This window comes from Mugil cephalus, chromosome 4 (genome assembly GCF_022458985.1).
Source record: "Mugil cephalus isolate CIBA_MC_2020 chromosome 4, CIBA_Mcephalus_1.1, whole genome shotgun sequence".
NCBI classification, from domain to species: domain Eukaryota; kingdom Metazoa; phylum Chordata; class Actinopteri; order Mugiliformes; family Mugilidae; genus Mugil; species Mugil cephalus.
Window position 1 is genome coordinate 7,500,541 of NC_061773.1, and position 21,763 is coordinate 7,522,303.

The 21,763-nt window shown below is 41.7% G+C and overlaps 1 protein-coding gene across 1 annotated transcript in view; it reads right to left on the reverse strand.

Moving 5' to 3' along the window:
- Positions 1 to 20,567, reverse strand: part of foxj3 (forkhead box J3) — a 64,860-nt gene extending 44,293 nt beyond the window's left edge. Inside the window, exon 1 of the mRNA XM_047583767.1 lies at positions 20,281 to 20,567. The gene's annotated coding sequence lies outside the window, so the exon portion shown is untranslated. The remainder of the gene's footprint in view (positions 1 to 20,280) is intronic.
- Positions 20,568 to 21,763: the final 1,196 nt, after the last annotated feature.

A 21,763-nucleotide genomic window follows, 5' to 3' on the forward strand; every position in this document is an offset into this window, starting at 1 on the left:
TGCGTTAAGGAATGTGCACGAGTCTGTTTTGTAATAGCTTTGTTTTCTGCCAGATGCCTTTTTGTCATTCAAAACAGTTTCTGATTAACTGTGGGTACCTGGAAATACTACAAATACAGCTGTAGTTCAGGATCAACTGGATTGTGGAAATTGGTGGTTCTTCTTTTTAACGTGCAGTTCCAGTATTGTTAGCAGCTTATTAAACTGGATCACCACTACCTGCAGGTGAACTCTGTTTAATCTTGGGGAATATTTTACAAGGCGTTTTTCTGAATTCTTTCTGAATGAAACTCACTTAGTACATACCTGACACCTGCTGACACAAGTGATTCATCGTGATAAATGTATCCAGTTTTAGTTCTGTCAAAATTGTGGTATAGCAGCCGAAAGCAGTGGAAAGGTCTGAACTATAGTCTGTTGTGAAGCAACAGAATCCTACAAAATCCTTCAATAAGCGCACTTCTCTCTCATCACTCACAACCTCCACACTAATGAATGAAACTTACAGGCAACACGTTGTACAGAAAATAAGGAACTAATGACTAAGGCAGAAGCACAGGAAGTAGACAAAAGGGGAAGTAGGTCACAAAGGTGAATAAAATTGGTTTTACTATTTGAATTACAGTCTCATTCAAGAAAAAGACACAGGAACAAAAATCAGGCCCTATTCCAGCAGGGAGCAGTATTTAAAGAAAAGACACAGCACAGAAAGTACTAGCCAAGGACAAGTGTACATTAAATTTCTGTCACCTGGCAATTTTCTGTTTAATGTAATGTAAAGTCAATAAACCTGACAAAAAGTCTGTGTGTTGTGAGACTAAATAAATGGATATCAGGTTGTCTGCATGTGTCTGTTCTCGCTACGACAACTACCAAGGGCAAAACGAAGGCTTTTCTCCTCAACAAATATATCACTGAATCTCTGCTTGAGCGGAAATATGCTTAATATGGCACATAGCACGGCTATAAAGGGTATGTCTAACTCTCCTTGAGGTGAAATAGAGTAAATATTAAAGGAAGGGTTTAAAATTTCAAGTAAATATGATTGTTTTCTTTCAGAGTGTTTTAAAGGTAAACCCATAGCGCTCTAATCAGAACCAGAACGCTTAACTTGGCTTAACATCAGGTCTGGAAACAGGCTAGCATGACTCTCTTAGGTTCAAATATCTGCATACCAAACAAATTCCGTGCAACCTATGTATAAACAACACAACTACACCGCAGCAACATTGCAGTGGTTTGCAGGGACATGCATGGAGCTGCTGCTGCTGATCTCATGCACAGCAACAACAAAGCCTGCACCTAATGTTTGTTCAACCTGTGCTTAATATCCACGGCTTCACATGAAACCGTGAGAAGTGCTAAATATAATTATATTTAAACAATGGCCAATTATAAACCACCTATAAGTGTATTCACCAATAAATGGTAAATTAAACTACTCCTAATTTATCCAGACTTTATCCCACCAGGGACAGTGAGTGTAAGCAATTTAAGCTTAAACATACAGCTGTGATAACATTGTCAAAACTGTAATCTTATGTTATTAATAACAATGTTGAGCAACTTTTATTAAACGTGCGGTACATATTTGTGTACAGTAGGTAGTGTTTTGTCATTCTCAGTTTCATCTCAGGTGCATATAAAGACGAACCCTTGCACACAAATCGACGGCAACGTGTTTCTGCTATTACATAATAAAACTCCCCCATAGATGGTCTATTTTACATTCTACCTAGAATACCTAGCTGCCTACTCAAAACAACTTCCTTCCAAATACCTGTGCATTGCTGTCATCATTTCCTCTCTGAGAAAAGAGTAGGCTCTTCAGCTCACATTCTCATCCCCACTTGCAGACAGAAGGCTGCTGATAGGTACCAGACCAGTGCTCTCCTGCACTTATCTGCAATTTCCGCGATTAATCCCCTTTTACTGCAGTCACGCATCCGTCACGGGTAACACTCTAACAGCATGTGTCTGCTCAGCTACACAGACACAACCATTAAGACCTGTGATGACTGCAACGTCGTATGTGCTACTTCAGGCCTGCAGACATGATGGATGCTGCATTAATAACCGTGTCACTAGGATTCAAACAGACCACAATAAATATTTACACCACTGATTGTTAAATGCTGCCCAGACTTCAGCGTGTGTGCGGAGAGGTGGAGGGGGGTGATAGAGCAGAAAGAGGGAGAGCTCATTATGACAAGAATCTTCCTGTAGTGTGATGGTAACTTGGCAAAAGGGAGGGGAATCGCTAAGTGTTCTCCCTCTGTTATGCCTGAAGATTTGGCACACGCACTCACAACAACAACAGTGATGTAACCTGGTAACAAGCCTTTGGCATCTGTACTCTCGACCGAAACCCGGGTCATACCTTCCATATCAACGGCTTTATATCCAGCGTGGGAGAAGCCCTTGTTTTCCTAGCGATTGCAAGGGGGATAAACAGGGAGGGGTGGGAACTCTGCTCACCTGCCCTTCAGTCAAAGAGAGACTCCTCACTTTTTCCACCCCTGCAGGCAAAAGACTTAAGGAGTTATTTTTGAGACCTATCAAACTAAAATAGCATTGCGACTGAGTATTGTGATTGCACGTGAGCTCTGTAATCATGCAGCGAACTACCCTAAGCCTCATCTTCATTAAAAAACAAAAAAGAAGGTAACAGCAATGCCAAGGCAACAGCTTTTAATGTCAGTCTTCCTTCTCAATTAAAGGCTTAATGGTTCCGCTGAAACCACCCCCAGGAAGAAAGCATTAATAACCCAGTCCTTACTTGCATTTTTAGGATATGTCAATTATCGCTTCACCACTCACGCGGCTGAGCACATTGTTCAGCTTATTGCAGCCTACAGCAGAGACGGCCGCCAACTGAGGCCTCTCGCCGCTCACCAGAACGTGCACGAGTGCGTGCGTTTTACGGTGCATTTGTGTGTCCGTGTTATAAGTGGGCTACATTTTGTTAAAGTTGATTTTTAAGATGCAGGCAAGCAGACCTCTCTGCTGTGCTTTAAAAAAAAAAAAAAAGAAAAATGGTATACGCGTTCTTTTTGCTCCCCTACTCCCTCAATCCCACTCCGCCTGTGGTTGAACAAATCAAGTCCATAATTATTCTGCCAATCAATCGGGAACGCAACTGTGGCTGTGGGGCAGTTAAATGCCGCGGCGAGAGAGATGTCAACAAAGCAAAGCTAAACCCAGAGATCCTTTAAACCCACCGAACCTTAAAAAGGCAAGAGAGACACCTTTGTCTCATTAGTCCGTGCCAAACAAAGGAAGGCCTTCTAAATATGTGGTAAAGAGAGAAAGCATCAGCTGCTGCAAACGGACGGAAAGACAAGCCAGCTGGGCAGGGGGACGGAGGATCAGACTAGTCAAAGATCTGGGAGTAGTCTGGGGATTGTGTGAGCTGCTCCTGCCTGTCAGGAGAAGCCACAAAGCAAGCAACAGGGATTGTAACCCCTAAACCTAGACGCAGCCAAACCAAAACATGAATGAAGATAAATGAGAAATGTGATGTAGTATTGCTAGATAGCATATCTCAGTATTTAGGAACGTTCCATGTTAATGTGGGTTAGTGTGTGCTGGATGTACAGTATAAATAGATAATAGGATAGACAGAGATGTGGGCAGATAAAAGGAGAGCACATGACCACAAGGCCCTCCGCTCATTGTGCAATCAGCACGTCAATAGAAAAAGACCACATACTACATTCCAGTAATTTAATGGGCCTTTCCAGTGAATCACAGCAATGATCAGGAGGGTTTTTTCTCTCTGTCCCTGACAGCTTGCCTGCAAGGTGGCCTTTGTTTGGGAGGTGGCAGGGGTGCCCTGACACCGGCCATGCGAACCCAATTACCCCAGTCCCATGGCCTGGAGGCCCGCATTAACACAGTCCCCCTGGGAGGTTGACTCCACGCCAGCCTGGCAGCCAGCAAGACCCTGCTGCTGAATCACAAACAGACCACTTAAGGCACTGGCAGGCCAAGTGTTTGGTGGCAATCTCGAGGGCCTATCGTCATCTGCATCGACTAAATTCAGTTCTACGTTCAAGCAGTGGGATCAGAGGAGCTTTGGTTCATCTACCTGAGATTAGAAAGAAGAAGACTCCAGGAAAATATTGATCTAATCCGAGAAGGAAATACAGTCTCCACTAGAACTGAATCGATTACTCTAATCAAATCAACTGATTATTTAGTCAGAATTAAGAAATGACTGAAAAATTAACTGCCAACCATTTTGATAATTAATTCATGACTGAAGTCCTTCTTTTCTAGCAAAAAAGTCCAACTCCATAGTTCCCAGCTCCTTAATTGTGAGGATGTGCTGCTTTTCTTTACTGTATGTGACAACACACTGGGTATCTACAGGGGTTAAAGAGGCAATTGTGCAAAACAGGGTATTTGATGATGTTAATTCAGGTTTCAGGAAATTGTGACAGGATTTTTCACTCATGATTATTTTACAAACCAAGTAATTAATCATTTAATCAAGAAAATATTTGGCAGTTTCATTTAAAATAGAAATTATATACACATCAATTGATAATAGAAATGAACCCTGAGTCATTTGTTGCGTGATAAGAATTACAAAAGATGGATCATTCAGAGGAACATATTACACAGTCTTCTTGGTACACTGTGATTCTTTTGTCCTCTTATTCAACTCAGATGTCATATGGTTGAACATGTACAAGCAAGTGCTTCAAAATGAAATCATGCTAATATTACCCAAGCATGATTAAAACGAATTACCTGACTGGGGAATGCATGAGAGTACAACATAACATGAATCATGTCATGATTTTCAAAGACAGGGGATCAGGATGGGCACCTCTAAAGCTGGAACTGTTGACGCCAGTAACACGAGCTCTTTTTCAAACCTAGAGTCGACAAAGCCATTCAGAAGGAGTCAAAATAGCTTGAGGTTTAGTTGATCTGTTATATGTTCCTTTCACATAAAACCTAAAATCATCTTCCTTTAGGATGGCACCAGAGATGGAGTCATAATTAAAACCATTTTGCTTTTCAATCAATATTCAATCTCTCAGAAATAATTAACAGCATATTAAAGAGTTTACTGCCTGGCGGAGCTGGATGCCTCTACATCATTAAGCTGCTGAAGCGCTGCTCTTTGACTCCTCACGTCCCATTTCACTGGTTTACTGCGCCTCCGTACAGGCTCTTTAAAATGCTCCTGGAGTCATACTGTACCTGCAGATAATAACACAGCCCAGTGATAACATGCCAGATGTACACACTCTCACTCACAGGGACATGACTTCCAGCATGTAACAGATAAACACTTTGAGCCACATAAGTGAAAAAAGGTAAGCCTTATGCAGGTCTGGTGAATAAAGGAGGATATAAAAGCAAACTACGATCAAGGTTTTCAGTGCAAATTGCTGAGAGGCGGCCACAAGTCATAAATCTGTGCCCCCCCCGACTGATAATGCACACTGCACTGGAAGTTGCACAACGAGACAGCACAGAACATATTAGTGGGATTAGAAGTCATGGGTCAATAATTTCATATTTTCTTTGGTCTCCATTTCCAGTATTACGAATACAGAGTAGCCATGACCAGACAGGAGGTTTCTGACCTCCAGACTCAGTAATCACTCCGGCTAATACATAATATGCAGGTCATTAACAGCCCATATGTACATATAAACATAAAGGCAACTAATCAAACATCTGCTGCATTATAACCACCACATGCTTCGAGAGATATTTACGAATGAAACAGAATACAGTATGAAAACAATCCAATCAGCAGTTGAATTTAACCAACGCGGTGCTACGTCACAAGTAATCGTCTGTGTTTATACAATCTAATAAATTACTTGGGCATTCTCCAGATGACTTCCGTGGCAATTTAGGGGCAGCTTGGTGTGGGTCTGCTGCTGAGTAAGGAGAGAGCTGTAGAGTAAAAACGTGAAACGGAGGCTGACCAGGAAGCGACTGGCCGAGAATATGTTTTAACATGGAGCAGACAGGTGTTGGTGTCTATACCTGTTCTCTTCACCCGGCTCCGTTCCAGATAATTTCAATTAATTTGGTTTCCTAGAGACAATGTTGCTATTTATCTGGGTGTGGATAAGGGGAGAAAGGTAGCAGCAGTCATTGTTGGTTTAGGCTCTGCAGTCAAAATACCTACTGGCAAAGAAATAGATTCCTCACTGTGAGGTTGCTGTCTCACAAGAGTCACAATAGGTCATCACAAAACCAGAGGATTTAGCATAATAAACAGCAGACACGTGAGTTAGGCCTGCAGTCAAAGGCATGGCTTTTCACTACTTAACTGACAGGGCAAGATTTCACGATAGGTGACATACTCTGTTCTTTACTAACAACACGGCATCAGCGGAACACAACAGGGAAACCCAAATACAAATAAAAACTACACTATTTAAAGGTCGATGGTGTGTCCATCACAACAGTCCATATCCATGTGACGTTCCTCCCACATATCGGTGAATGGAAACAAACAATTTTTAATATTTACCGTAACTGGTGTCATTTATTTAAAATGGAAAAATAAATCCAAATGTTAAACACTTGCCAGAAACTTTTGAATGAGCAGACAGTCCACTGACATTCTGTAAAGTCAGCTTTTAATCTCATGAGTATGATCAAATGCAATTCAAAAACACAACAACATGAACTGTTCCATAGCTTTTTTGGAAAGGATGTCGCTAAGCAGCTGACTCAACTCTACAGTATGAAGAAAATGATGCTTCTCACCAAGAAATGAGCGAACCATATCGTCAGACTCTTCAAAGCAAGTCCACCGGTTACAACACAACACACATCACTACTCTGGCCCCTGAACGACAAGCAAAGGCCACGACCGTCTCAGACACCCCGAGGAACTCCGATCAAGTCCCCACCCAGCGCTCACTTGCATAGCCCAACCCATTAGAAACAAGAGGAACTCCCTTCAGAGTGAAGACGCAGGCAGGCAGCAATCTCAGTGTCGTCAGACAGTAAGCAAGAGCAGAAGGAGATACTCTCCTACTATTGTGAAATTGCGACTGTGGCGTTTCCAATGGGGAAGTCTAATTTTAGAGGAGGAAGGTTAAGATGCTGCGTGGCCTTCTTCCTAGACTAGCAAAATATTGGTCATGTGGTCATGACGACTTAACAACAAATACACACATCAGACGAGTTTTTAGAGACACTGGCCAGCTCATTGTCCAACCTGTCTATTGATTCTTTGTGTGACACGTGTGCCACGCAATAAAACACTGCTACAGATAATTCATTCCCTTCAAAGTCTCTGCTCCCATGGCAATACATGCCAAACAGCTTAATAGTCCAAACGCATCATCAACAGGCCAGTAATTACTTACTAGTCAAACGCTTCCGAAAATGATGCTTATTGTTGGTGATTCTTTTAACAATCACTTGTCTGTGGCTGACTTTTGGATAGTTAATATAAAAGCTAGACAAGCAGATGAGCCAAATGAGAAACATTAAACTCAAAAGTGCAAATTATTTGCCAGCTGTTTCAATGTGATTACATGCGCTAGCAAAAAAAATAAAAATAATAAATAATAAAATATATATATATATATATACACACACACATACATATATACACACACACACACACACAATGAGTAGATTTTCTATTTGGATATTGATCTCTCTTTTTGGCTCTCTTTTTTTGTGCATCTTGTTTCCAACGTCACACAACCGCACATGACGAGAAACAACACAAACACGCTGGAGTTGTCTCAGACAAAGCACTTTAATCCATTACTATTTCATGGTTGGTGAAATGTGGCAGAAAATGATAACATAGCCCTCATTTCCGGAGTTAGTTTTAGATCAACTTAGACTTTTAGATCCTGGAGCTCATTGTTTCTCTGTCTATTTGGACCGATACCCTAATGTCCGTGCTTCATGAATAGTTATGGGGAGTTAAAGATATGTTGTAGGTCTCACCTTACGTGAAGTTCTGTTAACCTTCCATTGATCTGCGGAGCTCATCAAACAGTCTTGGCTGCTTTACATTATCGGACGGAGACAGGCCAAAGCGCCCTGACACTGAGTGGGGGATTTAATTCTTGATGAGTGAAGAAAATTACATTCACACACTTACTGCACAGACTGTTGCGATACAATTCACAGACTGCATCAAAGAAAAAACGTGAAATATTCCTGCTGCGCTTCAGTCAACACCCAAAATATTCACTTTAATATTTAATTATATTCCAAGAAAACTGATCATTTTTCTCAAAACTATCGGTGTACTGATCACACTACAGCGCCGCTCATTACTACAGTCAATGTTATTATGTTACACGTTTGTAGTTATCAGTAAAAGTCCTGACATTGGTGAAATTTCATCAAAATCTAAATGTAAAGTGACGATTAAGCTGTTTTTGTTGTTGTTTTTTTAATTTCACACCACATCTAGCTGGTATAGGGAAACTTATTGTGGCATCATTTGCATCTTTACCTTTGTGTTTTACCAACGCAGGGAAGAGAGAGGCCACAGCAGGGTAATGAATGTTTGATTTCACTTTCTGTCACTTACAGCACTCCTGACATAACCCTCTCCTAAATCCCTTAAATTCTCATGCTCCACTTTCTGGCAAGGATGTCTGCGTATCACCTTTTTTCCCTCCACCTTCCCCTTCTCCTGTTTAAATTCCTGAGTTCATCCCCCCCTCTCTTCCCACCCCACTACCACCACCACCACCACCACCACACAGGCTGCGCTCATTACAGCGGATTTGCATGTCTGCTCCAGAGCAGTATGAGAGGAGATGAAACAGAACTCCCAGTGGCTGCCTCTGCAGAGCTTCACTCATCTGACAGAAAGAGCTCCACTTTGGGCCCCAGACACAGCCAGCAAACAAATGCAGGCTTCTTAAAGGGGCCGTGCACACACGCGTTACACACAAACAAACGCGGAGATACTCCCCCGGAAAGAATTTTACGCCGCACAGTATTCAGTTTAAATATATCTATATGCGGGAAATAAATTGAAAAACAGAAGTCTACCTTCCAGCACATTGCTCCGCTCCTGCACATTACCAAGATTGTTCAACTGGCAAGGATGGAGTCACGAGTTGTGTTACTGTGCCATTAGTCTCCATTCCTGCTGAGGGATCGAGAGATCAAAACGGATGACCTCTTTTTTATGAGCGTGTCCTGAACCTGTCATTTGGATGTGTGATACAGCTTTGACTGTGTAATTTGTTTAGTGATTGTTGGGTTATTTACCAGACTAACTTATTTGGCAAGAGAAAATATATTTAAATACTTTGAATAACTGGTCATTTATTAAGGTAGTTTTGAGGATTTGTTTCTAAAACATATCTATTTTACATTAGTGTAAAGTGAACATCTCTGGAGTTTCCATCCAGTTTGCCTGAAAATGAAGAACTTTTTAAAAACATGAACTAGCACTCTAGAATAAACGCTATGGATTTTTTTTATTATTATTTTTATTTATTCATGGTTACATTTTTCAAACAAACATTATGTAAGCGTCTTGGTCCACAGCGATGAGTAAATGTCACATACTTTGCTAAATAAACATCAAAACCACAAAAAAGTAGAAACAAGTCCGTGTTTTGTTTTTGGTCTCCTTCAAATTAGGTGCTTTTGTTCAGGATGACTCACTGGGTGAAAGTGGTGCATCATGTGCCATGCAACATGAGTCATTGTGAAAGAGAAGGGCAGACGGTCCTATACGGTACAAGCTCCTCCGATCTGACCCGACCCGACCTTAACCGTTCCCCACTGACCACAAACCTCATCTCATTAAAAACAGCAATGCCTCAGTTCTGCACAAAGGTTTTAAGTTATGAAATGTTTGGACAGTTTCACTTATCTATATCCTTTTCATAATTTACCTCAAATTAAGTCAACAAAAACATCTTAAAAATAAAAAACATGTATTGCATTACACAGGACAGGGAGGAAAACCAAGCTCAGTCTGCTCTGACTCATAATGATATGATGACTTACTAAACAGATATATAAAATAAGGAGAAATTAAAAATGAGAACTTTAGATTACATCAACACTTTCAGATCCATTTTCCTATTTGGCCAGAACAGACAAATGTATGTCCTAAAAATGAAACGCTAGTTTGCTGCAAAAATAAACCAGTATTGGCTGAAAACACAAAACGAGAAGTTGTTAGCTAATGTTCAGTCTGTCACTTACATAAAAAATATATTTTTAATTCAAACCACCTGACAAAAATCACTATCCATTCCCATGAGGAAGGATCTGATTAATTACACAAACTTAACATACATAACAATTAACAAACTTTAACAGGAGGGTGACTCGACCGCAAAACTGCGCCCTGTCATTCAGAAATGTATTACCTCAGACTATGTCTTCTGTCATTCAGAAAAGAAATGACAGTTCAGTGTTTCACTTTGACTTTTCTTTTTTTTTCTTGCAGTGCGCGCTGTCCCAGAGCAAAGGTGATGACGATGGTAGTCGAGGCTGTACCGACGTCATAAGAAACCTACTGTTACCACAACAAATAGCCTCCAACCAAACATAGAACGCTCTCCAACTCAGACAAAACTTCACTTGCAATATATCTTTTTTTTCAGCTACACCTTTATCTACACCATTTTTCCGACGAGCATCACAAGATAAAACTACTACAGGACTTCACATAATGTTAGCTTTGTCCTCCTAATCAATGTGAGGGATACAGCAGAGTCTTGAACAGTTTAACCATTTGAATTCACGGACGTTTTATACTGTGAATCTATTGAGTGATTCCTCCTGCACAACAAAATGCATTTGCATTACAGCCAGCAAGTTGGAAACTGGTACAATGTATGAACCATGTGGGCGCAATGTTTATTATAATTCCAGGTTTGAAAAGTGTGAGAAACAAAATCTCTACTTCAGGCTAATATGATAAAAGGCTCAGTGACCCCACTAATATGAATGAAATGAAGCTGCCCGATAGTTTTTTTGCAACTGCACTGTCCCTACACAAGACCACATCCTGTGTGTAAAAAAAATAGAGAATGCGACACACTGTACTTTCATTGCGACAAATGATATATTACACAGTCAGAAGTTAAAAATAGAGCAAATTAAGTGAACAACAGAAACCTGCAGGCATTATGCACTGCGGCGCCCTTATAGTATGTATCTCAACGGCTTGACGTATATCTGGAGCCAAAATGGCAGCCGAAGATTTTCCCTCTAGTGAAGTGATTAAAAAAAATGTCACTTGCACATGTGTCACATAAGCTCATATAGACTTACTATCATTTTTGTTTGTCAAATACAAATTAGAACTTAATGTCACCTCTAAATTTGCATCTCCTAAAAAGCATATGTCACTGAGTTTCCATAATTAAAAGGCATACGTGGGGATCCATGGCAAATAACGTGTGGCGTCATGATTGAATGTTTTGTGTGCTACCAGATTTTATAGGTGGAGTCAGCAACAGTAAAATATGACAGGCGTCAATACTACCAGTGTTGATGTGTGTGTAGCCCTGCTTCTTGGTTGAGTAACAATATTCAAGGAAACCACACAACCAGTAAATAAAAGGACATGCTTTTGTAGCAGACTGATTGTAGTAAATGGGCGACAATATAGGTGTGCCACTGGACTGAGAAATCCCAAGCTAAGGCTTTATGAGGACGCAGGAGGATTTCAGCGAAAGTGAAAAAGAAAAACTATCCAAATGCCTGAGTGCTGGTCAAAGTGGTTCACCACTGGGACCTCTTAGAAGGAAGTCAATATATAACTTTTTTTTTTTTTTTTTTTTTTTTTTTGAAGATCAGACAAGATTAAGAGAAAAAAAAAAGAGGTTTCAAACCAAAGAGGCAGTCATTTTGGATGACTGAACAGGGATTATCAGCCATAAATCCAAGCAGCAATCAGCATTAACGAAAGAGCTGATAATTTGTTCCTCTCCAATTATAATCACTTTTTTCAGAGCATCATTTTGACTTGAGAGTAAACTTGCACAAAAAAAAAAAAAAAAAAAAAAAAAGGCAGAAATCAGAGTAATGCGAACTGCCTGCAAAACTTAGCTGGAGCGTGGCCGGGCCATACAGAGCACATTAAGCCATTAAAGTCCCAACGCTTACAGTCTCTCCCTTACCCCCCACTGTACACGGCAGTAACGCCCCAGCACTAAGCCTTTCATACCAAACGCCGCTCTGCCTTGTGCATCTTAATAAGAGGAGGGAAACTAGAAGGGAAGTGAAGGCATGGCAGTCTTTTAGAGGAAGCCGAATAAATGACTGAACACACACCCTGGGGCGGGCATGCCGGGGGGTTTCCAGGAGGTCGGAGCGAGCGGGGCCAATCGTGTCAAGACGAAGGCGGCAGACTAAAACAAAACTGACATATCAAAGAAACCAAGCCTGGTGGAAGGGAAAAGAGCAGCCAAGACAACACATTCACAGCTTGTTTCTGCATCAATGAGAGACAACATGACCAAAAAACGGCAATTAGCGATTAAAGTGGAAATTCCTTCTGCCACAAAGCGGCACCTTTTTCTGATCAAAAAACTAAAAACGTCTCAACCATCTCAGAGATCCTGTGGCCTTTGATCCCATCATTGTTTTCTTTTCAGACGAAGGCAAACTGTAAACCAGGCATCAGAGCGACTCCTAATCCACGCAATATATAAAGGCAACTGTTCAAACTTTACCTTGACAGTGCAGCCAAGACGGTGTCATTACTAAAACAAACCGACTAGGCCTTGAGGCGACTTTCACTGATTCAGTAGATAAATACTTTGTCTCCATGTAGAAACCATAATCTCTGACAACCTGGATAAACTGGGAATAAGCGGCGTAAAAGCACATGGATATAGCAGGATTACGAGAGCACTTAAATGAGTTATATTTTTAAATTGGCTCGGTTAGAGCCGGTGTGGCATTAAACTCAGTTTGCTTCTAATGAAATATCAAAGCTCCGCTGTTTACTATGAATCTTTTTTGCTTGTGATAATGAAGAGAGTCCTCTGAGGTGGCTGCCATGCTGACACAGCCTTTAGGTGCTTAAATCCAAAAATGGGTGCATTAAGTGTGTTTTAATTGACTTATATTTACCCCGTGCATTGTCTTGCAAATAAAAAAAGATCCTCTGGCACTCCTAGAAGACGTAAAAAGTAGGTCACTCTGTCTCTTGTGAGTCATAGGTTTTGGCAGGAGACCAAGAAGAGCAGGTATACGGAGAAAAGTAGTGCTGAGAGGGGCCTGACGCTGTACTGGTACTTTTTCATTAGTTTTATTGAAGAATTAATTAATAAATAAAGGAATATCAAGACATGTTTGACTTTAAGCCAAAATGAAATCTTGGGAGTAAAAACAATAAACTGGAGTTTCATACTTGGCTGTATTCAAAACTGTAGAAGCTACATTGTGGCCGGTCCTCCCGAGGAACATTCACACATAGTAACTGCATGTAAACTTGTCTCCAGTCCTCTCAACCCACCATATAAATTGCCTTCAGCGAGGCAGAGACAGATTTCCCAGATTGCAGGTGCAGCCTCGTTTCTCTCCAGAGCCCAGGCCCCCGGGCTCTCTCCTCCCAGGGCCACAGCACCCTGGCACAGTGGCTGACTTGTGGGGTGTGAGATATCCAAACCCGTAGTTTTTTGAAGGCAGTGACTCAGCCTGGTCAAAGCTGTCAGTCACACAGCCACCTAGGGACGACAACATTTGTGAGACAGCTCAGATGTAGGAGTCTCAGGCCCTGTGACCAACACGCTGATACTTTGTTTATTACATTGGGCCGTTGGCACGGACCATGTCGCCTCAGTCATTGAGCCCCTCCTCCAGCTAACCTCTCCGCCCTCTCATTCATCCACCCTGAGGGAGAGGCATGCAGGCTAGAGGAAGTATGACTCATCTGAGCAACAAGATGCATTCTTCAGAATTCTCTACAGACGTGTTGTTTGCTAAGTGAAGAGCACAGGAGAGTATGGCGCAGAGAGAGAGGCAGATATAGAAAAAGAAGAGAGAACACCAAATGAAATAACAATTATGAGAAGGACTACGTGTGACAGCAAGAAAGAGGGATGGGGTGGTAACAATTGGGCAAGAGCGAGTCATCGCTTGTGTGGGTTTCCTGATCCACACAGATCACCATTTCCTCCAACTCCACAGAGAGAATCCTTGGCTCCCATTAAGGGTTTTCTGAATCACAGATGGAGACTCTGGGGGGGGGGGGGGGTAATTGACAAAAACACAGAGAGATTTTGACGTGAGATTCCGCTGAGTACGCAGGGGGATGATGTGGCACCGGCAACAGATATGAAGAAAAAGTGCTAAAACATGGTCTAGCAGATCCACCACAATTCCTTCCCAGCTAACACCACATCTGCAAAACTTGGCACTCGTCCTCACAGACCATGAGCCTCACACACCACATCATACGCAGTCTTCTACGTGAAGCTATTTATGGACCAGCCCACATTAACATTGTCTGAAATCTCAAAACAAATGAAGCAACAATACACAGTCATCAGGTCTGATCATCCAACACTAGACTGAGGTCGTCTTGTGATTTCATGACAAATGGTCTGTCTCTAGTTAGTTTACTGTAAGCAGAGAGTGAACCTGAGTGATGTGGCAGTAAACCACATCCTCATCACTCTACTTCTCAACCTTCCTAAGAAGGTTTAGGACTATGGACTTAATGAAACCTGACCTCCTCTGACTTTCTTCTCAGAGTCTGCAGTATGACATTCAAACGTGACAAATCCTTCAGTGTTGGGTACACTGCTACAGAAGCACACGCAAAGCACACAGTAATAAGCCAATAAACCTATGAGGGCAGACACAATTGCAACTTGCGCTGCACACTTCCTTTACAGATAATAATACACTGGCAGTAAACAAGCAAGCACCGTTTACAGAGGGGATTATCCCGCCAAACATCACTGGAACATTTTTAGCAGCTGAATTAAAAGTGTTTCCCTGAGAAGTTGATTCGCTTTGACTCTAGTTTGGAAACACTTATTTGCTGTGCATTTGTAGCTTGACAAGAAAGCCTCGCTATCTCACTGGATCAAGAGTCAGTGTGTCTTAAATCCTGGACGAACTGTACACACAATGTGCAGCGTTTGTATCAATGCTTGTACGATGAACCAGAGATTACCATATTCCATCACGTCCGGTTTATGTCACCCTCCACGCGACATTTTTATAGCATCACTTCTAAATTGCCATGTCACATATGCAGTCCACAGACTGGAAGCAAACACCAAGGGATATCATGTTATTAAATTGTCGTTTCTTGAAGAGACTTCAGAACAGGAGCTGTTGCCACCATTTGTATGATCTGTCATAAACAGCAGTTAGGTGGCTGCCCGTGTACAGACAAAGCTGCATTGTTTAGTTGTTGCTGCTAGTACCATATTTAGTTTCTCCATTCAAAACTGACAGCAGGCTCCATCTCTTCCATATAAGGTAGGTCTCTAGATGTGCCGCCTCTTTACCTGAAAGTGAATTTTATTTCAGCCACAGGAGTCACTGTAATGATTAAAACAGATACCGAATACTATGATGAAAGCTCCACGCTTATTACTTAAGCTGTGTCAGCTTAGTGAGCTCTCCTTCCTGCACGCTGCATGAAGGTCTCCTAAGAGCATGAATCATATAAGCATATCAATTCCAACTACTGAGTAAAGAACACAACAAAAAAAACTTAGAGTGATATGGAAGGCATATCAAAACTCAAGGACGAAGCACACAATATGCAGGTTTTTCACTTTTTCAAGGCGCTGAAACGATGAGGCACTCTTATTAATTATTTGCAAATTTATTAGAACCTAAATAAATAACACCTCAATGTCATTAAGCACCACATTAACTCGCTTTTAACGGAGTAGATTTGCAGTCCCTGCACTACAACCACCTAACACATATTTTCATATCGACACTTCTGTGCATCTTCCAAAGATAGTTAAGATAGAATGAAACCGAGCATTTTAACAGAAGATTTAATCTTCTTTTTTTTTTTTTTTGCAACCACGAGGCTGTAATGAGTCAGAGGAGGCGCCATGCACTGCACGAGCTATGAAACCCCCACCCCACCCTTTTCTCCTACACTTTCTAAAGTTACCCAGGAAGCTCTGCTGTGCGTAGTTACAGTAGTTCCCCTGTAGAGAGCCTGTCCCTGATTAGTCAGACTGGGGAAAATAAACGGATAAACACTTTGAGATGAAACATGTATCCGAGCGAACGCGTCGATAATATTAGGCAACGAGCCAGCTGAATTTAATATCACATGCTTCCCCTCACTGATTCACGTCTTCATCCAATGCCAAAGCCGGGACATGGATTGAACATATGGGACTAGTCCGCTGACAAATTCAACTCAATAGACGAAATGGGAGGAGGTGGGATGAGGAGAACTAGACAGTGTATCGCTGGATAAATAAAAAATTAAAGTGCGGTGCTTCAGTAAATTCGCTCTCTCCATCCGGTGAGGGGGTGGGTGGTGAAGGGGGACGGCGATGGAGCAGAGGCTCGTTTGAAAACTGAACCAGTGCTGCATTCCCACATCCACCCGTATCTAGCGAGGGGCTCTTTAAAAATTCATTAATTTACAGCAAAAATAGATTAAAACACCCAGCTGAGCAAAACTCAAAATTTGGCTCCTGAATAACATTAATGATAAAACATCTCCCTCAAGCCCAGGGGGTTTTGCCTGAAGAAGCACTGCTGACTTTTTTCACCTCTACACCTTGCGAATAATTTATTTTCAATCATTACTAAAATAATGCATTTCTAATTGTCGTTTTTAATTACGCTTTTCTTCGAATGAAAAAACAAAAAGAGCCGAGCGAAAACCTGCAAAAAAACTAATTAAAATCCATCCAAGGATATGCCGTTCCCATGATGCTATGCCAATGCCATTCTATTCACCATTTGATATCTCAGCTACAGAGACTCAATGACAGCTGCTCCAGGCCCCCAAAAACGCCTAGAACGGCAGTTACAGTAATTGCTCTGGCCAGCACTAAATGAGGTTCACTTAAGTGCAATTATCCCCCTCTGATCTCTCACATAAAGAGACTTCTTTAACATGGAGAAGTGGGCTCACACAATGTGACTGCAAACAAGATTCAAATTGGAATCAGGGAGGCATTTCCAGCAGATGAATGGCTTCATAGCTCATCTGCATTCTAGTGATGCACAGCGTTGCTAATGAAGACTGAGTCGGTCCCTTCTCACCAACACGGCTTCTATCAGAGCAAAACTTATCGCTAGATATAAATAGAGCATGGGGCTGAAATTTCGAGCAAAACTGCCCAGTCATTTGGTCTGAGCCGCATAAGAGGTGTAGCCTAGCCTCCATGCGGAGTAAACAGCTGTTGAAACAAAAAGGAGGAACTTCCAAGGAGAAAATTCACTGAAGGACAAGATGATAAAGTAAAGTGAGAAGAATTCCAAAAAAACACTAAATGGAGGCCTTTGACCAACAGCATCGGTAGTTTCTCATGTACACACTGCCGCCTGCCAATTGCATCACACAAAAGGTTTTCAGCCCGAGGGTTGAGATGTGACGATTTAATAGGGGTTGCCACTGAGGGTACCAACTGGGCACTGTCCAACTACATGGCGTAGTGGTGGTGGCGGCGGAGGGGGGGCTGTGATGGGCATTCATGTTGCCACAGGCTCAACTTCAACCAGTAGTCTGATAACTGCGCCTCACGGATGGTCATTTGAATAATCACTTCAACAAGGGGAGAAATTAAAAAGCCTCTCAGTGAGAGCGGCTAGGCACAGGGCCACATACTGAATTCCAAATGAGGAGCCTGTATTCAAAAAGCAGAAAGCCGTTGTAAATTCACTCCTCTATACTCTCTTCCTGACCTTCGACATATATCCATATTAGCCCCTTCTCATTGCATTATACAACTTAATCTATTAAATTACACTCTATCGCCCGCAAGCTGAACACTATCAGTGAAGCAACGATGACATGTCAGTATTTATTTACATGTTTGCTGTATGTCTCATCTTCTGCAGATGACGACAGAGTAATTTTTCTAAGGAGATGATGGATGAATGTGCTACCAGCATCATGAACACAGTGACAACACCAGAAGACCATAAAGAAGAAGATGTTGTTTTTAAAAAACATTAAGCAAAAGAGTTTGAACAGACCTCTGCAGGCTAGAACCACCATTTAAGAGATTCTGCATCCTGCTCGTTGGATTTAAAGATGGTTGTTGTGAAAATAAAGGTGTGTAACGATTTTTATACTTTCTTCTCAACTACTCAGTCCATCAAACTGAACATTGAAGTTATCTGTAAATGCACAAACTCTTAAGTCTATACTAAACTAAAACAGACAAAAATGCATATTAAGTGGATTTTCAGTCATCCAGGTCAAAACATATCTAAATAATAAAACCATGATAATTGGACTTGTTACCTTATAAACCAAATTCAATTTAGGCTGTACATATTAATAATACGATATTATTATTATTATTATTATCATTATTATTATATATTATTTCTATTCAAGTCTGCTGACAACAGTTAAGTGTCACACACACAGTTCATGCCAACTCCATCCATCACAGTTTTTTTTAAATTGTAGTTTCAATAGACATAAATTATTGCTTATTAAGAATGAGTATAATTTCATGTATGACATCAAGGACAAAAGTATGACTCATGCTTGCATGAGTTCAGATCTCTTTCTGCATTATATTGTAAATAGCAATAAAATTCAAGTTAACTTTTTTGAAACACAAATTGCAGTTAACAGGATGACGATAAAGTAACAAATATGCATACTCATTTCAAGACAACATGCTGGATGAAACTACTCTGGCTCGCTGGAGCACCGTCAAAACTTAACGCTATGTGTCTTCTGCAGCTGCATGCACAGATAGCCTCAATCCAGACAGCTCTGTAGGCCTTCTATTTAAAGGATGGGTGATTAAGAAGCAAACCAGGTCTGACCTTTGATTGTGGGTGCTGACTAACGCTATGGGCATTTTGTTAGTTGAAGCATAAGGTCTGGCAGTTTGGGGAAATTTATAATGTTTGGTTTTAGTCATGAATTCAACCTTTTTACGCAGACTTTATGGCAAAATAAATTAAGCATGGGGCTGTGCGGTGATTAGCGAATTATTTGCACCTCAGTGCAAGATGATCATTAAAATAACTCCATTGATACAAATCTGCACAAGTTGCCATTGGGCATGGGGGGGGGAATTAAGAGTTCAGTCATCCGCCTCCTAATAAAACGGTAGTGAGGATAAAGCAAGGACACGCTTTGTGTACAGCTGCACGCAAATGCCACAGCTGTTTGGTTTAAAGTGGCAGCATTAACTAATAAGTGTCTGCTCTCTGTGATCACAAAAAAACAAGTAGTGAGACATCAAAGCGGAGGCAGAGCACGCCTGTCTTTGAACACGGGGGCAAATATTTAACTGCAACGCCGCCAGTGCCATCTCAGGACAATCCACAGCCCTACAAGGGGCTTTGGCGAAATAAATTAAAAAATAAATAAATAAGTCACCTTTAACAAGCGGTGCACTTGTTGATTGTGCATCCACATGACAATCCTGAGCCCTGGTTTTTGGGTGCGAGGAATTTCTGGAGGAATTTATTAGCCGCCTGAGAAACAGACGATTGACAGACGAGAGAACACACTGCAACAGCTGTGAGTCAAATACCGTCAGAGCACGCAGGCAAATGACACTGGGCTTCTCTCTCACACACACGCACACACGCACACACACACACACACACTTCATGCTGGACACACACAACGTCTCACATACCAAACAGCTAGCTAACGATAGCTGTTGGAGGGCTGGGATAGGTCATTATATCCACCTAACGCGAGGGAATACACACACAGACACACACGGAGAGAGAGACACACACGCAGACGCACACACCCCTAGTCCCGGAGAAAGCGCCGACAACGCTCAGCTAAAGTTAGCTGGCTACCAAAACTGGCTAGCTAGCTGTCAAAGTTGCCCTGTCAGTTGTCACCGGTTGCACGGCGTTGCTAGCAGGCTAGCGCGAGAGCTGTCAACTTGGGAGAGTTGCAGCAACACGGCCGGGGTGTACCAACGCTGACCACGGGGAAAACAAGTGACCGGATAAAAAGGTGTCCCCCGCACGCCCCGCCACAACGAGCTGAAAGCCGTGTGTGTGGGCCTGTTCACCGGGCTCAATCCCCAGAACTTCGGTGCAGCTCACTTCCCCGTTAAAGTCGTCCATTTCGTGGGCCTTAGTTCAACTTCCATGCCCGTGTAGCTCACTTACTCTGGGTGAAAGCTGCTGTGACGCGGGCTCTGTGTAATCCTCACGGTAGTTTCAGAGTAACTGTCTCCCCGTCCTTGCACCTCCTCTTCTTCGGTTAGCGGGGTCCCCCTCCAGGAGTCTCCTGTGCTCTTGACGTTGTCGTCCTGTGCAAAGAGCCGCCGTAGCTTCGCCGGTGTGCCTGCCGTGCCGTGGTGTCCCTCCTCAGTTTCTCTCTCCGCCTTCTCCCGTTCGCCTTTCTCTCGGCGGCCGAGCCAACATCCGGGACTCTCCCCCGCTTGGGTTAAGTGCCCGGAACTACTTTCACATGCTACGACGCACATGAGCGTATTATTATTATCCCCCCCTCCCTCCCCCCGCACCCCCTCGCAGTCTCTCACCACCTCTGCCGCCACAGAAACTAGCGCGCGGTCAAACGCACACACCCACGCGTCGACATAACTCCGTTGATAACCTGATCAATCAGCCGCTGCATTTACAGGGCATTGTAAGGGAATTAGGTAAGACGGAGCCTAATAAATAAATACACAATAGAACAAGTAAACATCACAGAATAAAAGCAGAAAAAAGTACAACATAGTCCACTGTCTGGTGACTCACATTTTATAAAACCATTATGACCATAACGACTTAATCAGATTTTACTTAATGGGTGATAAATCACACAAATTGCAAATCACTGTGAATGAGACATGGCCAGGTTGTGCAAAATTATTGAATGTGAGTGTGCCTCCTCTTTTTGGTAATAATTCAGTTGGCAAACTATGAATAGTTCATTTTATTTAATGAACCATTATGTCTACAGTTAGTCCATATGGTAATACGTTTTTAATGAATGAATTTCAGTCCAAAGTCTCAGCAGATTATTCCAGAAAATAGCTGGTCTCTGATTAATTAACTACCCTTAAAACACACCCGGTCCTCACCTATCAGATGCATTTTTAATAACCTAGGAACCCACAAGTTGTTCTTATTAATGGCTGATCCATGAAGTTAATTATTTATGGACCATTAGTAAATACACCCTGTGTCTTTTCAGAAATGATATGAACACGAAAGTTGAAATTAGTTATATACTATTATATATTATATAATATTAGATTATATTCTGTTAGACAGTCACTGATTGACTAATCGCTGAAATGATATCTTTGAAGGCTACCGCTTTTGAAGCCAAACAAGGTGATTGCTCAGTTTTAATCATGTACATCTTAACTGGCACAAATAAAAAAAATAGAATCACTTTTATTGCAGCAGTGCTGTCTTTGAGATCTAGTAAAGAAAGAAGGAAAGAAACCCCAGATTTATACAGTATTTTTTCAAGAACAAAAAATTTCTCTGCCTAATTAGAATGAGTTTTTTTTTTTTTTTTACTTTGACTTTGTTTTAAAGACTGTAGTATGTTTTATTGACACCATGTCCAACTCTTTCTCGCACAATGTAAACTGCACATAAGTGCATATTTTTTAATAAATTCCTAGAGAAA